The following is a 6,618-nucleotide window of genomic DNA, read 5'->3' on the forward strand; positions in this document are numbered from 1 at the left end:
ATTGTTGAACAAGGAACTCCGCAGCAAACCACCCCTAAGTGTTCACATGTTGACCCCTCGGCATCGTGCACCATTGCAGTAGGCACGGAACAATCGGGATTCGACCGTCGATCAACGAAACATGTCGCCTCTTTGGGAGAAGAGCTACGCTAGATCGCTGATCGTCTCCACACACGCCGTAGTCGAAGTTAACGGCTACTCGAAATGGGCAGTACTCCACGGATGCAAGCTAGTGGGAACAGTATTATGCTATGCGAGACACTTTCCCGTGCTTTCATGGGACCTGTGGTGACAATCAAAGACACGATGGTAGCTGCGAATCATCTTCATCCCTTGATATCTTCGCCGACAGCGATGTCGTCTTTGAGCAATAAAATTGGCCAGTTCTCGGAGCCAGAACCGTGCTACAGTGGTTTGAGGAGCATTGTTGTGAACTCACTTGGATGTTTCGGCGACCACATTCGCCTGACGTCAATCCTATGGAACCGAGCAGGATCACTTCATGCGCCATAGCCGCGTACGCATATCAGCGGCCTGTTAATTACGCAAATTCCATGACCACATGTGTCCACAACCATACCTACGAATTCTCGGTTCCCTGGTATGTAGAGTCAGTGATAAATAAGCTATTAAGCAGGTGGTCATAAAGATTTGGCTCATCACTGTTGATACTAAAGGTTCAACAATTATTAAGGAGAGGTGAAAGAGGCCACAAAACTAAATACAGTCATGTGATATATGTGTTTTGTCAAGGAACTGAGGAAGAAATCACTATATCGGGACCAGAACAACAAAGTGAGGGAGAGAGAGGAACAGTTGAGCATGGATGGGAGCGATGTCGTCGGTTCGCCGGTGCGTGCGCACTCACTATTGCTGTAGGAATAACAGCTTTGCGGTTCCATGCTGCACTTCCTTCCAACGCTGCCTTCGGTTTACAGGATCGTAAGATCCTTGTGGCTTAACTAACACACTCCCGTGCGTAAAATCATACGATGTTCATATTATTTGTATATCTCAACAAAAGCAAGACGAATAGCAATGTAAACTAAAACGAACCTCCTCCGTAACAGGCTACGAAGGCCCAACGGCACTGACCGGCCACCGTGTCATCCTCAGCTCAAAGGGGTCACTGGATGCGTATATGGAGGGGAATATGATCAGCACATTGGTCTCGCGGCCGTTAGTCAGTTTCTGAGACCAGAGCCGCTACTTCTCAATTAAGTAGCTCTACAGTTTGCCTCAAAAGGGCTGTGTGCACCCCGCTTACCAACAGCGCTCGGCAGACTGGATGGTCCCCCATCCAAGTGCTAGCCCAGCCCGACAGCGCTTAACTTCGGTGATCTGAGGGGAACCGGTGTTATCACTGCGGCAAGGCCGTTGGCAAGAGCAATGTCTTCTACAATAATCAGAATGAATGGCGCTCATCGTATTCGGTACGGGAAGAGAGTTAAAATGGATCTGAATCGTTCCTGGAAATACAGCAACAAATAAAATTAAAATAATATAAACTGCTCGAGTACTTACCAATCACTGTAGTGCGCACATAATCATACTTGAACAAACGAGTACTCCTTAATAATGTCATGAGATATAATGTGTAAATGCTGACTGGTATTTACCCGTCAGCCACAAATATTAAACATAAACACAAATTTCTGCCAGAGGGCAGTTTTTGTAGTTTGTCACCATGTAATGTAATCTGTGCCCAAATCATTTCCATGGCGTTGAGGTGGCAGTTGTATGGTGCTAGCCTAAGAAGTCTGTGGACAAATCGTTCAAATGGCTCTGAGCACTATGGGACAACTGCTGAGGTCATCAGGCCCCTAGAACTTAGAACTACTTAAACCTAACTAACCTATCACACGTATCCCTTCCCGAGGCAGGATTCGAACCTGCTGCGGTAGCGGTAGTGCGGTTCCAGACTGTAGCGCCTAGAACCGCTCGGCCACGCCGGCCGGCTGGACAAATAAAGGCAAAGAGTATGTCCTACTTATTTCAAACTCACTTTCCTCGCCGGCCGCCGTGGTCGAGTGGTTCTATGCACTTCAGTCCGGAAGCTGCTACGGTCGCAGGTTCGAATCCTGCCTCGGGCATGGATGTATGTGATGTATTTAGGTTCGTTAGGCTTAAGTAGTTATAAGTCTAGGGGACTGATGACCTCAGATGTTAAGCCCCGCAGTGCTTCAAGCCATTCGAACCCTCACTTGCCTCCACGATACTGTAGTTATATGAGCTCTGGTCCGTGAACAAGTCACTGGAATTGCACAAAGATAGAATTATAATTTCACTATTACTCTTTTCATTCACTTCAGTTTTCCATGCTTCTTCAATAAGCGTTTCTGTGTGGCGTACAACATTAGTCCACTTCCCTTGTTTGTCGCACTGCTTCCTCTAACAAGAGTTTTTGAATTACTGCCACAGAGAAGTCTTTGTTATTTGTCGCCATATACTGTGTAATCTGTGCCCAAAAGATTTCGATTGCGTTGAAGAGGCAGTGGCATAGTGGAAGCTTAAGAACCCTGTGGGCATGCATGTTCTTAGAGTCTCATCCACCACCTACTGCTGAAACTGCAGTTGCTCACCCCCCCCCCCCCCCCCGCCCCCCTCCCCACCAATCCTCTCCACCACACACAACCCTATTTCCATGAGCTCCGCCTTTCACAAATAGTCCTTAATTTTTCACGTTGTGCGTGTCAACCATCCATCATTGTCCGCTGTTTTCGTTGCCATCATTAGAGCTTTATCTTTAATAACTGAATGGTATTAAGCATTATCCATTACGATGACAGATGGCCAATTTAATTTTTCCAACAGTTGCTCCTTGAATCACCTCAGCGAATTATCGCGTTTCGTCTCCCCGTAGTGGTCGAGTAAACAGGTACGAAATCAGATGCAGTTCCAACGTGCAAGTCAATAATTCTTGTGCCATGGGAACAACAGAACTTTCACATATTCTGTCATCTGTCCATTCTTTTCTAGCGGCACACCGGTGTTTATCCTGTTAACGCGAGCCACACAATGTGTTCAAACGGCACTTTAATGATATTTCCAAGGAATTGACAACGCCCTGCTTCCATGACACCTCCGTCCATTATTTTTTTTTTTTTTTTTTTTTTTGTGTGTGTGTCGGAAACCGAAGGCTCTGACAACCGTTATCAAAGACATTTTCCTCTCACTGAAAAATTCTGCCTCGCGAAGGGTAACGTTTATTAATAGTTGGCGATAAGATACGAAATACGGAACTTCTCTGTAGAAACGCTCTAGGAATGAAATCGTTGAAAACATTGGCAATAAGAAGGGACAGATGATAGGACACATGTCAAGATTTCATGAAATAACTTGAATTCTGCTACAGTCAGCACCACATGGTAAAAATTGCGGGGGCTGACAGAGATTGAAATATGTCCAGCAGTTGCTCGGAGCTGAAGTGATGGGCGCAGCAGAGGAGTTCCTATACGTCGCTTCAAAGCAGTCATAAGATAGATGCTCAGACGCTGTGGTTTTCACTGATTACCAAAAATGGTTCAAATGGCTCTGAGCACTATGGGACTCAACTTCTGAGGTCATTAGTCCCCTAGAACTTACAACTAGTTAAACCTAGCTAACCTAAGGACATCACGCACATCAATGCCCGAGGCAGGACTCGAACATGCGACCGTAGCGGTCTCTCGGTTCCAGACTGCAGCGCCTAGAACTGCACGGCCACTTCGGCCGGTCACTGATTACGTTTCACAAATATTTCTACAAGGGCTATTTTATAAGCATTACAAAACTTGTCGTAATCGTGTCAAGCGGTTCGCCTGTACCGTTACGTTGACGCTAACTGCGTCTGCACCATACCGGTATTTTAAGTTGTAGCGTCGCTAATAACACACTGAACTCGCAACCAGACAGATGACTATAGCGCTGAGTCACACTGATGTGACCACCTGTAAAAAGCTCGGACCGCTGCAAGGCTTGCAGGGAAAGACCAAGTGAGGGTCTTCAAAGTACCTAAAAGGGTTGGTAGCCATGACGACTCGATTACTGTGCCCTGATGCGCTAGGTTTGTTGGTTGAGGATCCATGGCGCGTGCAGCCCGTTCGAGGCTGTCCCATAGATTCTCCAGTGGGTTTAAATCTGGGGAATCTGGGGCATGGGAGTACGGTAAAATCATCCTGCTGCTCTGCGAACTAAGGGCGTACAGTACGAGACGTATGACACGTTGCACTGTCCTGCTGCTGTGTCCATCGTGCCGAGGCAAAATAGTGGGTATAGACTTGGTCCCCAAGGATAGATACATACTTGTGTTGTCCAATGTACCATCCAAAATGAGGAGAACATCCAGGGAATGCCATGAAAACTTTCTCCAGACCATAACAACCTCACCTCCAGCCGACGATGTTGTGCTTGCTTGTAAACGTTTCACGCCGTTCGTTGCGAAACAGTACCCATCTGTCCGATGGAGCATAAAACGCAAGTCATTCGAAAAGGTCGCATATCAGTGGATGTCCAGTTTAGGTGCTGGAGTGCAAACTCCATTCTTCATTTACGCTGAAGAGCAGTCAGTAACGTCCGTTGAAATGTCATTGAGGAGACACTATTTTGTAAATTTGTGGTAAGATCTTATGGGACCAAACTGCTTAGGTCATCGGTCCCTAAGCTTACACACTATTAAATCTAAATTAAACTAACTTACGCTGAGGACAACACAAACCAACACAAACACCCACGCCCGAGGGAGGACTCGAACCTCCGACGGGGGGAGCCGCGCAGATACTATTGGTAGACCCTTGGTTCATCTGGACGGTTAGTTGGTTATCAACTGCATGTGTAGTCGTCCGTACACATTCACCCTTGTCATCTACGGCCCATAGTGCAACGGCCCCGGGTTTGGATAGCACCATTTTGCCATGCACGGTCGTTTCAGAAATGTTTCCAAGCTTGGTCCTTTGCCAATGCTCATGTCTTTTTGGACGTCAGATAAATCGCTCCCTTTCTGCATCATGACAGATACTGAACTGTTTTCTGCATCCCCCGACACATCTACACCTACATATACGTATACAATTCACATACACATCTGATTTTAATTAAGAGTCTGGAAGAGCTCTTTCTCTAAAGTTCCGTTCTCGAACTGCACGCACGACAAATGAGCACTTAAATCTGGTTTCTCTTATTTTAACATTAAGATAATTCATCCTATGTAGGTGAGCGCCAACAGTATATTTTCTGGATCGGGGGAGAAATTTGGTAATTGAAATTTCACGAGAAGTTCCTGCCGCAATCAAAAATGGCTTTGTTTTTAAAGACTTCCACCCTAATTCGCGTATAGTATCCACGCCACTGTCTCCCCTATTTTGCGATAATACAAAATCTACCAGCCCTTCTTCGGTCAATCATATCTGATGCGGATTCCACGCCACACAGCAATACCCCAGAAGAGGACGCACAAGCGTGGTGTATAAAGTCTCTTTAGTGGATCTCCTGCATTTTCTGTCTCCTGCCAATAAACTGCTGTCGCTGGTATGCTTTCCTCACAACGTTATCTACGTGATTGTTCCAAATTATTTGTTCAAAAATGGCTCTGAGCACTATGGCAATTAATATCTGAGGTCATCAGACCCTAGAACTTAGAACTACTTAACCCTAACTAACCTAAAGACATCACACACAGCCATGCCCGAGACAGGATTCGAACCTAAGGCCGCAGCAGTAGCGCGATGCCAGAGTGAAGCGCCTAGAACGGCTCGGCCACCGCGGCCGGCTAAGTTATTTGTAATTGTAATCCGTACGTATTTAGCTGAATTTACAGCCTTTACCTCTGTGTGATTTATCGTGTAACTGTAATTTAGTGGACTTTTTTAAGTAACCTAGCGTATCACTTCACACTTCATTATTTAATATCAATTGACATCTTTCGCACCATACCGGTATTTGTTTAATCGTTTTACATTGGTTTTGATCATCTGATGACTTTATAAGACGGTAAATGACAACATCATCTGCTGTCGCCGCTCATTGTCAGTAGGCGTCCAGTTGAAGTCCTGGCGTGCAAACTCCAGCCTTCGCCTCCGATGAACTGTAGTCAACATCGTCCGTCGAAACGTCGTTGAGGAGACACTGTTGGTAGACTCTAGGTTCATCTGAGCGGTCAGCTCCTTATAGCTGCAGGGTTGCTCAGATTGTCTCTTATGTTGTTTATATAGATCAGGAGTAGAGGAGAGGGTATAACACTTCCGTGGGGAACGCCAGATATTACTCCTGTTTTACTCGATAATTTTCCGCCTACGACGAACTGTGAGCTTTCTGACAGGAACTAACGAATCTAGTGACACAGCTGAGGCGATAATCCATAGGCACACAATTTGGTTAGAAGTCTCTTATGAGGAACAGTATCGAAAGTCTTCTGAAAATCTAAATATATGGAATCAGTCAGAAATCCCCTGTAGATGGCACTCATTACTTAGATCTCTTACTTCGTTTCTTGGATATTGGTGTAATTTATGCTATTTCTCTGTATTTAGATAAGGATCTACGGAAGCGCCAGCAGTTGTATATGATTCCTAAGCATGCATTATTTTATCAACATACTCTAACAAGAACCTGGCTGGTATACAATCTGGACCGGAGGCCATG

The 6,618-nt window shown here is 45.7% G+C and overlaps 1 pseudogene; it reads right to left on the reverse strand.

The window, feature by feature from the left end:
- Positions 1 to 1,264: 1,264 nt before the first annotated feature.
- Positions 1,265 to 1,382, reverse strand: LOC126285482 (5S ribosomal RNA; annotated as a pseudogene).
- Between the last annotated feature and the right edge of the window lie 5,236 nt (positions 1,383 to 6,618).

Source organism: Schistocerca gregaria, chromosome 8 (assembly GCF_023897955.1).
Source record: "Schistocerca gregaria isolate iqSchGreg1 chromosome 8, iqSchGreg1.2, whole genome shotgun sequence".
Lineage (NCBI taxonomy): Eukaryota > Metazoa > Arthropoda > Insecta > Orthoptera > Acrididae > Schistocerca > Schistocerca gregaria.